Genomic DNA, 11,996 nt, shown 5'->3' on the forward strand with positions numbered 1-11,996 from the left:
AGTGCTCTCATATATTGAGCGTACTAAAATTTAATAATTTAAAAAAAATGTTGTTGTTTCAGATCTGTACAATGTACTGAAGAAAGCAGAAGTATGAAGAAGTTTGACACTTGAGCTGCATGTCATATGGAGTTACTCTCTCATGACACATAGACAGTACATGTGAACTGTTATACTTAATTTATTTGTTGTATTTGTATGATTTCCATGGGTGTGTTTTGTGTAAAGCAAATCTTTTTGCATTTTTTGTGTACATCATTGTCCAACCACAGAGCAGCATTTTCTTGTATGGTTCAGTGACTACTTCTTAAAACATTCAAAGTGATAACAAGATTTGAGTGTTACCTCTCTCTCTCTCTCTCTCTCTCTCTCTCTCTCCTCCTTTGTTCTCTCTCTGTGGATGCGCGCATGCTGTTGAAGTGGAATGTGTGTGTGAGTCTGTGTTTGTTGCAAAAAAAAATGGAGTTGGGACTATCATTTAATCATTCCTTGCTCGTACAGAATTAGCATGAAATGTTTTCTCTTGGATTCCTAAATGCAGCTTGTTTTGGCTTCCATTGAAAGCTATGTTTGTAATAGACATTCTAGTTTTTTACGTCACCATAGTCCCTTTTGTTCCTTTGTGACTGAACAGAGACAGGGGAAGGTTTTGCACATTATCTTGTAGTGAGGTACTTTTATTTTTGAAATAATTGGGTATTCATTTTTTTATTGCTTTTTATGCTTGTCTGTGATTAGTGTGTGTAAAGATTGGATCAATGAAATGCGTACTCTAAAGAAAAGTGGACAGCAACTTTTTAAGTAGATGTCAATACATGTGTTCAGATACCGAGTATGGTATTATCCAGAGAAAATATGTGGAATAATGTGGCATGCTTGTTTTTTATCCAATGTCAAAAGTTTAAAAATGATTTCAAAGAAATCATATTATTATTGCGTAAGGAATAAAAAGCAGTGGAGCCTATTTGTGATTTATTGTGTTTAGTCACTCTTCATTTCATTGTGAGGGTGGAGGAAAATCCTCAAATCACATTGAATTGTATTTCAATTTTGAGATCTTTGTTCTTCATTTTTGTCTGTGCTGTTAAACAGAGAAACTCCACAAGGTCATGAGTAATTTCAGCAAAAAACTATGCCTCTAAATTGGTTGGAGGTTAAATCAAAGATCCTATTTTTGAACATACATTTCTCTACAACTATGAGGTTGGTGCTATATCCAGTACTGCTCCCATTCCCAAACAGGCCTGCATTTGTATGAGGACCTATAATATATTTTTAACTTATTTGATTGTGAATCAGTTTATGTATGTGAAAGAATGAAATTAATGTTGAAGCATTTTTATTTGATAAAAGAAAAGGTAAAACAATATAATATTGTATATATGATAACGCAACAATGTATTGTAGAAACAAAAATGTTATAATTTGTGGGTGTTGAGTGACTATTGATGTTAAATATGAGACTGTATTTTCTCAAAGGTGTTTATAAACGTCATAAAATACATTGGGCATGAGCCTAAACTTTTATAATTTTATTTCTGTTTTACCTAATGTATTGTGTGTTAAACTGGGGACCTAGAAACGCCGGAGAGTCTTTGTCCTGTTGTAGCCCTCAGTGGTTCACAACCCCACAACAGTCCACCCACCTCACCACCGCCCCGCACCGAATCCAGGGTTTTTGTGCGTTTTGGCCCCCCAGTGGACCCCCGCCCTCCCAGGATCATCTCATGCTCATACCAGACAAGCATAACCCTAAGTGTTTGTGAGGTAGAGTAATTATGGTGTACGCGTACGTGGAGGCAGTGTTTGCACAGCAATTGCCAACATAGTGTAACTGAAGTGGAATAAGGGAAACCAGCCCACATTCGCCAAGTTAGATAGAAAACCGCCTTAGAAACCATCCACAGGCTGGCCAGCACACTGGACCTTGACACTAATCTACCATGCAGATGCGTGCCGGGCACATCTCTCTCTCAGGAATCAGCGCGTTAGACCGCGCTGCTAGCTAGGAGGCTATTTTACCGTACTTGCCTGAAAATGCAGCTCTTCACTTCCACACACAAAATGTTTCTCAGAAGCTATATTTATGGTCATTTCCTAGTAATTGTATAAATGCAGTGAATTAGTGCTGGCTAAAGTGCAGAGGCCAAACGGAAACTTCAGTGCATTCACATTGTTCACTACAAACATCTTCCAGTAGTGAGTCAGAAAATACCCACATTGTAAACAATCAGCTCAAGCCATTACTGATTGTGAATTAAAATGGCACAGCAGTTGTTTCTTGTGAGCACGTACATTTCTAATCTAGGAAGGCTGATAACTACAAAGGATAATGCTCAAGGTTTAACCAATAATTATAATGCTTGCAGCTTCCTCTGGCAGACAGATATAGCTGTTATAAACAATTCTCAACATGTTGAGAATATAGGACAGTGTTCAGTGCACAAATAATTTCACCAATAAAATATTCCTGATTTCTGCCAGAGTTCCAGACAAGACAGCACACTCAAACTATTATTGTGATACATATCTGAAAGGTATTTATTCACACACACACAGACACACCATGATTTTTTAATATCTAAATGTTAGCACCATTTTCCTATTCTTAACACATTTTTTTATTGTTTTGGAGACACCAATTACTTGATCTGAAAGTGCAGTCCTGATATTGATAAATTTTCTGAAATTATTCTAACAGTGACAAATCTGTCCCCTGATTAATTCAACCACCACTCATACCATGAATGAATTCAGTTTTTATTGACCATTCACCATTCAGTTTTACTGAATTTGCTTTCTGTTACCGGACAATCCTAGCAAAAGTTCCTGTGTTTTTCTTCCTCCCCTTCCCAGCGTAGTTAACCAGGATTAAGCCCTGCAGCACACCTACCTCTACTTTCTGCACAGCAGCATGGCTGTGTCCTGTTGCTTAAATATAAGTCAACTAGCTGACAGAGCCAGTTTTATCAAGGTATTCATTTTGCCAATTTTCTATTAGAAATGTACAGTTTCTGTATACTGGGGCAGCTGCTTCTAGTTTGTACAACACAATTTTGTACAAGTCTCTGCGGCAACACCTCTTCAAAACTCTATAGACAGCTATTGTTTTTACCTATAGCCATTTGCACTACGCAATTGAAAGCTGTCAAAAGCACTGTCAGGTGTTAAGAATTTCCGTATGTTGACTCGACTGTAGGAGTGTCTTAGTAGTAAAGAATAAATGAATTAAAACTTCAGGACCGATGCATCATTTTTCCACACATCTCAGTGTTTATCACATCATATCCCTGGCACTACATGTCATACTGTGATATATTTGTGTAGGTATATTCAGCACTATGTGTATAGTGTCTGCAAATAGACTTATTAGTAAAGAAGTAATAAATTTAAATGCCGTGCATGATGCGGTAGTTTATCATGCATTTCAATGTGTATGATGTCATGTATCCTGATCTATGTATCGTACAGTGATATAATTTTGTAGCCACATTCAGTTGCATATGTTGATACTGTCTGAAAAATGTGTTGTGAATAGAGTTAGTAGCAAAAACATCATGCACAATGCAGCAATTTTTCACACGTTTCATTGTTTATGCATCTTCAGAACTGTTTGTGATATCAACATATAATTTTGTAGGAGCACTTAGCAACATATGTGGATACTGTCTGCTAATTCATTGCAAATAGGTTTAGTAGCACAGAAGTAACATATTTAAATTTTGTGCATGGTGGGGAAGTTTTTTGCACATCTCATTGTTTAAGGCATCATATCTCCTGAACTATGACAGGTAGATTGTTCTTAACCCCTCAGAAATTGTTGCCTCAACAAAGGGATACGTGTTCCAAGTTTGAAATCTGTCCAGTAATTCAGGAGGAGATGTGGGACATATCTACACACATACATACATATATCTAAAAACAAAGATGATGTAATTTACCAAACGAAAGTGTTGGTATGTCAATAGAGACACTAACAAACACAAACACACACACAAAATTCAAGCTTTCGCAACCCATGGATGCTTCATCAGGAAAGAGGGAAAGACGAAAGGATGTGGGTTTTAAGGGAGAGGGTAAGGAGTCATTCCAGTCCCGGGAGCGGAAAAACTTACCTTAGGGGGAAAAAGGGACAGGTATACACTCGCGCGCACACACACACACACACATATCCATCCGCACATATACAGACACAAGCAGACTTTTGAATTCGTTTGGATTGTTAATAACAAATTTCATAAGTGAATATATATATTGTGGGGCTACAGTGAAGATTTCTAGCTCTTTAAATAAGTGTCTGCAGGATGATCTTGGATGAGCTGTAGCAATTATTCTGATTACATGCTTTTGTGCAATGAACACTCTTTTACTCAATGATGAGTTACCCCAGGATATGATGCCATACGAAAGCAGAGAATGAAAATAGGCATGGTAAGCTAATTTACTCAGATGTATATCGCCAAAATTTGCAATGACCCTAATAGCATAAGTAGCTGAAATCAAACGTTTCAGCAGATCCTGAGCATGTTTTCTCCAGTTCAACCCATCATCAACGCATACACCTAGAAATTTTTTATATTCTACCTTAGCTATCAATTTCTGATCAAAATCTATATTTATTAATGGGGTCATTCCATTTACTGTGTGGAACTGTATATACTGTGTTTTGTCAAAGTTTAATGAGAGCCCATTTGCAGAGAACCACTTAATGATTTTCTGAAAAACATCGTTTACAATTTCACCAGTTAATTCTTATCTGTCGGGTGTGATAGCTATACTTGTATCATCGGCAAAAAGTACTAGCTTTGCATCTTCGTGAATATAGAATGACAAGTCATTAATATATATTAAGAACAGCAGAGGACCCAAGACCGAACCTTGCGACACCCCATTCTTGATTGTTCCCTAGTTTGAGAAATCACCAGTTTTTTGCATATTATGTGAACCGTTTATTTCAACTTTCTGCACTCTTACAGTTAGGTATGATTTAAACCATTTGAGCACTGTCCCATTCATACCACAGTACTTGAGCTTATATAGAAGTATTCCATGATTTACACAATCAAAAGCCTTTGATAGATCACAAAAGATCCCAACGGGTGACCTCCGGTTACTCAGAGCATTTAATATTTCATTAGTGAAAGTATATATAGCATTTTCCGTTGAAAAACCCTTCTGGAAACCAAACTGACATTTTGTTAAAACTTTATTTTTACAAAGGTGTGAAGCTACTGTACAATACATTACTTTTTCAAGAATTTTGGATAAGGTAGTCAGAAGAGAGATTGGGCGGTAGTTGTTGACATCAGACATATCCCCTTTTTTATGCAGTGGTTTAACAATGGCATACTTCAGTCTATCTGGGAAAATACCCTGCTTCAGAGAGCTATTACATATGTGGCTAAGAATCCCACTTATTTCTTGGGAACAAGCCTGCTGGAAATGCCATCAATTCCATGTGAGCTTTTATTCTTGAGAGAGTTTATTATCTTCCTAATTTCAGAAGGAGAGGTGGGTGGAATTTCAATTCTATCAAATGGTGTGGGTAAGGCCTCTTCCATTAACTGCCTTGCTTCTTCTAATGAACATTTAGATCCTATTTTCTCTACAACATTTAAAAAATGATTATTCAAAATGTTTTCAACTTCCGGCTTGTTGTTTATCAAGTTTCCATTCGCTTTGATGGTGATGCCATCATCCTGTACTCTTGGTTGTCCTGATTCCCATGTAATAATATTCCAAATTGTTTTGATTTTGTTGTCAGAGGTATTAATCTCAGACATGATGCACATGCTTCTGGACATTTTAATAACCTTTCTTAATGTAGCACAGTAGTTTTTATAATATTTGGCTGTTTCTGGGTCATTACTCTTTCTTGTTGTTAGATACAGTTCCCTTTTGTGGTTACAAGATATTTTTATTCTTTTAGTAAGCCAAGGTTTTTTGCATGGTTTCTTATAATTAGATGTAACTACTTTCTTGGGAAAACAGTTTTCAAATTCTCTTACAAGTGTATCATGAAATAAGTTATATTTTAAATTAGCATCAGGTTCCTTGTACACCTCATTCCAGTCTAACTGCTGAAGATTTTCTCTGAAATTTCTAATTGTTGATTCATTAATTGAACGCACAACTTTGGAGGGTAGTTTTGAATTACTGAATGGAGCTATGTCATATACTGTAACTAGCTGAGCATCATGATCAGAAAGCCCATTCTCAACAGGACAAGAATTTATGTTTTTAAACCTATCTTGGTCTATAAAAGTGTTGTCTATTAATGTGCTGCTGTCCTTTACTACCCGAGTAGGAAAATTAATGACAGATGTCAAATTGAAAGAACCGAGCAAGACTTCCAGGTCATTCTTCCTATTTCACTCTTTCAGTGAATCAACATTGAAGTCCCCACAAATAAAAATTTGCTTTCCCCTATCTGACAGATAGCACAACAAGGCATACAAGTTTTCCAGGAATAAATGAAAGTTTCCTGAAGGGGACCTATATACTGTTACAATTATAAAAGAGCCCTCCTTCAGTGTAAGTTGACAGGCACATGTTTCTATATGTTGCTCTAGACAAAACTTTTTTGTATCTAAGCTTTCTACATAGTGATAACTTTTGACATATATGGCAACTCCTCCTCCCACCTTATTCTCTCTATTCATATGCACAGCTAGTTTATAACCACTGATATTTACCTTTTCCATATCAGACACAATGTGATGCTCAGACAGGCATAGTATACCTATTACATTATCAGATTCAATGTCATCTAAACAAACCAGGAGCTCATCTGCTTTATTCTTCAATCCCGGAATATTTTGGTGAAAAATGGTAATGTAATTTTTTACTTTACTTTTGTGAGAATCTACTTTTTTCTTTAATCCACCAATATTTTGGTTAAATATGGTAACATTATTATTTACTTTCCCGTTGTGAAAATTTTGTGAGTTTTGGATCTCTTTAGCACCTGCCTGCCTGAACTTCTCATTGGACACTGATATTAGTCTAAAGAAGAGGTACATTCATGAGTACTAGTGTCCTCCCTTATGGAGTTCCCTAACAACCCTGCCAGTTTACCCTTCCCTTTCCTATTGAGGCGTAGGCCATGCCTTGTGAAATCCCCCCTATCAATAGCCTCGACAGCAACCAATCCAATGTCTGACAGAGTGGCTGCCCTACGCAACTGATCCAACTCCATATTTACCCTCCTGACAGAGCAGTTCAACTGGGGCTGATCATGCCACACGAAAGCAGGCACCAGCCCAACATTGGTATGGGTCGTTGCCGAGGCTATTTTCACCAGGTCACACTCAATGCTGTAGACCTGATCCCTGTCAATACTGTTTCCCACTCCACCCACTATCATCACATGATCCTGCTGTGTGAATCCCTTGCACAAGGAACCTATATTCTCTACCGCCTGGCTAAGACTTGCACTCGGCTTGAAAAAGTTTGTGATCTGGTACCTGTCACCTAATTTTTCCTGCAAAATCTGGCCCACACCTCTTCCATGGCTGCTACCTAGCAACAGAACTTTCCTCTTACTTTCTACTTTTTTTGAAACGGTTTCCTAGTGAGATTCTGTTGCATCGTAACTACATCTACTTCTACTGGAGCCTCTTCCTTACTTAACTGTGGTAGCAAGGCAAATCTGTTGGTTGTGCCAATTGGGAAACTGTCAGACACTGTCCTCTTTCTGTGGTTCCTGTTCCCAGCTACCACTTCCCACCACTGTTTGCCCTCCTCCTCCCTTAACCTCTTAAGTTCCTCCCTCGCTCTGTCCAAATCAGCCTGAAGGGCTCTAATTTTCTCCTCCTGTTCAGCTATAATCCTATCTCTTGAGCAAACCCTGCAAGAGAATGGAAGAGTCTCGTTTGCTTTCCCAATTCCCACGCCGCTACAATTTCCCCAATGAAACCACCTGTCACAACAGCTGCACGAAACCCCTGAACTAACTTTCCTATTGCAGTTCACACACTTAGTATCCACGGTAATTTTGAAATTAGTTAAGAGATTTACTAAGTAATAACGATAATATATGAAATACAGATGCAAAAGGACACTAAATATGTTTTGGAAACTAATATGTAAGTAAACTATTACCAAATGCACTTAAATTTGTGGTGTTGTTGTTGTTGTTGTTGTTGTTGTTGTTGTGGTCTTCAGTCCCGAGACTGGTTTGATGCAGCTCTCCATGCTACTCTATCCTGTGCAAGCTTCTTCATCTCCCAGTACCTACTGCAACCTACATCCTTCTGAATCTGCTTAGTGTATTCATCTCTTGGTCTCCCCCTACGATTTTTACCCTCCACGCTGCCCTCCAATACTAAATTGGTGATTCCTTGATGCCTCAGAACATGTCCTACCAACCGATCCCTTCTTCTGGTCAAGTTGTGCCACAAACTTCTCTTCTCCCCAATCCTATTCAATACTTCCTCATTAGTTATGTGATCTACCCATCTAATCTTCAGCATTATTCTGTAGCACCACATTTCGAAAGCTTCTATTCTCTTCTTGTCCATGTTTCACTTCCTGACACTTACATCTATACTCGATGTTAACAAATTTCTCTTCTTCAGAAACGCTTTCCTTCCCATTGCAGTCTACATTTTATATCCTCTCTACTTCGACCATCATCAGTTATTTTGCTCCCCAAATAGCAAAACTCCTTTACTACTTTAAGTGTCTCATTTCCTAATCTAATACCCTCAACATCACCCAACTTAATTCGACTACAATCCATTATCCTCGTTTTGCTTTTGTTGATGTTCATCTTATATCCTCCCTTCAAGACACCATCCATTCCGTTCAACTGCTCTTCCAAGTCCTTTGCTGTCTCTGACAGAATTACAATGTCATCAGCGAACCTCAAAGTTTTTATTTCTTCTCCATGGATTTTAATACCTACTCCGAATTTTTCTTTTTTTTCCTTTACTGCTTGCTCAATATACAGATTGAATAACATCGGGGAGAGGCTACAACCCTGTCTTTCTCCCTTCCCAACCACTGCTTCCCTTTCATGTCCCTCAACTCTTATAACTGCCATCTGGTTTCTGTACAAATTGTAAATAGCCTTTCGCTCCCTATATTTTACCCCTGCCACCTTTAGAATTTGAAAGAGAGTATTCCAGTCAACATTGTCAAAAGCTTTCTCTAAGTCTACAAATGCTAGAAACATAGGTTTGCCTTTCTTTAATCTTTCTTCTAAGATAAGTCGTAAGGTCAGTATTGCCTCACGTGTTCCAGTATTTCTACGGAATCCAAACTGATCTTCCCCGAGGTCGGCTTCTACTAGTTTTTCCATTTGTCTGTAAAGAATTCGTGTTAGTATTTTGCAGCTGTGGCTTATTAAACTGATTGTTCGGTAATTTTCACATCTGTCAACACCTGCTTTCTTTGGGATTGGAATTATTATATTCTTCTTGAAGTCTGAGGGTATTTCGCCTGTTTCATACATCTTGCTCACCAGATGGTAGAGTTTTGTCAGAACTGGCTCTCCCAAGGCCGTCAGTAGTTCCAATGGAATGTTGTCTACTCCGGGGGCCTTGTTTTGACTCAGGTCTTTCAGTGCTCTGTCAAACTCTTCACGCAGTATCGTATCTCCCATTTCATCTTCATCTACATCCTCTTCCATTTCCATAATACTGTCCTCAAGTACATTGCCCTTGTATAGACCCTCTATATACTCCTTCCACCTTTCTGCTTTCCCTTCTTTGCTTAGAACTGGGTTTCCATCTGAGCTCTTGATGTTCATACAAGTGTTTCTCTTATCTCCAATGGTCTCTAATTTTCCTGTAGGCAGCATCTATCTTACCCCTAGTGAGATTAGCCTGTACATCCTTACATCTGTCCTCTAGCCATCCCTGCTTAGCCATTTTGCACTTCCTGTCGATCTCATTTTTGAGACGTTTGTATTGCTTTTTGGCTGCTTCATTTACTGCATTTTTATATTTTCTCCTTTCATCAATTAAATTCAATATTTCTTCTGTTACCCAAGGATTTCTCCTAGGCCTCGTCTTTTTACCTACTTGATCCTCTGCTGCCTTCACTACTTCATCCCTCAAAGCTACCCATTCTTCTTCTACTGTATTTCTTTCCCCCATTCCTGTCAATTGTTCCCTTATGCTCTCCCTGAAACTCTGTACAACCTCTGGTTCTTTCAGTTTATCCAGGTCCCATCTCCTTAAATTCCCACCTTTTTGCAGTTTCTTCAGTTTTAATCTACAGGTCATAACCAATAGATTGTGGTCAGAGTCCACATCTGCCCCTGGAAATGTCTTACAATTTAAAACCTGGTTCCTAAATCTCTGTCTTACCATTATGTAATCTATCTGATATCTTTTAGTATCTCCAGGGTTCTTCCATGTATACAACCTTCTATCATGATTCTTAAACCAAGTGTTAGCTATGATTAAGTTGTGCTCTGTGCAAAATTCTACTAGGCGGCTTCCTCTTTCATTTCTTAGCCCCAATCCATAGTCACCTACTACGTTTCCTTCTCTCCCTTTTCCTACACTCGAATTCCAGTCACCCATGAATATTAAATTTTCGTCTCCCTTCACTACCTGAATAATTTCTTTTATTTCATCATACATTTCTTCAATTTCTTCGTCACCTGCAGAGCTAGTTGGCATATAAACTTGTACTACTGTAGTAGGTGTGGGCTTCGTGTCTATCTTGGCCACAATAATGCGTTCACTATGCTGTTTGTAGTAGCTTACCCGCATTCCTATTTTCCTATTCATTATTAAACCTACTCCTGCATTACCCCTGTTTGACTTTGTGTTTATAACCCTGTAGTCACCTGACCAGAAGTCTTGTTCATCCTGCCACCGAACTTCACTAATTCCCACTATATCTAACTTTAACCTATCCATTTCCCTTTTTAAATTTTCTAACCTACCTGCCCGATTAAGGGATCTGACATTCCACACTCCGATCCGTAGAACGCCAGTTTTCTTTCTCCTGATAACGACATCCTCTTGAGTAGTCCCCGCCCGGAGATCCGAATGGGGGACTATTTTACCTCCGGAATATTTTACCCAAGAGGACACCATCATCATTTAATCATACAGTAAAGCTGCATGCCCTCGGGAAAAATTACGGCCGTAGTTTCCCCTTGCTTTCAGCCGTTCACAGTACCAGCACAGCAAGGCCGTTTTGGTTATTGTTACAAGGCCATATCAGTCAATCATCCAGGCTGTTGCCCTTGCAACTACTGAAAAGGCTGCTGCCCCTCTTCAGGAACCACACGTTTGTCTGGCCTCTCAACCCTCCGTTGTGGTTGCACCTACGGTACGGCTATCTGTATCGCTGAGGCACACAAGCCTCCCCACCAACGGCAAGGTCCATGGTTCATGGGGGGGGGGGGGGGGGGGTTTGTGGTATAACACTAAATATGCAGATCAAAAATTAGGCCCAAACAGCCGAATGTAACCAAAACGAACTTTTTGTGTAAAGTGGAAGAAAACGTAAATAAAAGAAAAACCTTTAATGGCAAGCTTGAAGAGCACACTAATGAATGTATTCAATTAGTTAATCTATACCAAATGTACTTAAGATTGCGGTATAACGCTCAGTATGCACACTCGGAAAGTAAGGCAAAGCCGCGAAATATAAACAAAACAAACTTTTCGCTATTACTGGAACAATACGCAAATAAGAGAAAAACCTTTAATGGTGAGCTTGAAAAGCACCCTAATGAACGTATTTAATCAGTTAAACTACAGCAAATGCACTTCCAATTGTGGTATAACGCAAAATATGCACACTCGAAAAATTAGGCCTAAGCAGCAGTAAGTAAACAAACAAACTTTTCACGTTTACTAGAACACTACGCAAATAAGAGAAAAACTTTTATTGATGAGCTTGAAGAGTACATTAAAGAATGTATTTAATTAGTTAAAAGTGTTCAACTACAATTAATTACAACCTAAATAACTTATCTTTCACATTAGATTGTATTGGGGCAATTGAAACAGGTCACAAATTTTATT

At 38.5% G+C, this 11,996-nt stretch overlaps 1 protein-coding gene across 1 annotated transcript in view; it reads left to right on the forward strand.

The window, feature by feature from the left end:
- LOC126101458 (translocation protein SEC63 homolog) overlaps positions 1-1,535 on the forward strand; it is a 173,193-nt gene extending 171,658 nt beyond the window's left edge. The window contains exon 18 of the mRNA XM_049912111.1: positions 63-1,535. The gene's annotated coding sequence lies outside the window, so the exon portion shown is untranslated. The remainder of the gene's footprint in view (positions 1-62) is intronic.
- Positions 1,536-11,996: the final 10,461 nt, after the last annotated feature.

The sequence above is a fragment of the Schistocerca cancellata genome, chromosome 9 (genome assembly GCF_023864275.1).
Source record: "Schistocerca cancellata isolate TAMUIC-IGC-003103 chromosome 9, iqSchCanc2.1, whole genome shotgun sequence".
Lineage (NCBI taxonomy): Eukaryota > Metazoa > Arthropoda > Insecta > Orthoptera > Acrididae > Schistocerca > Schistocerca cancellata.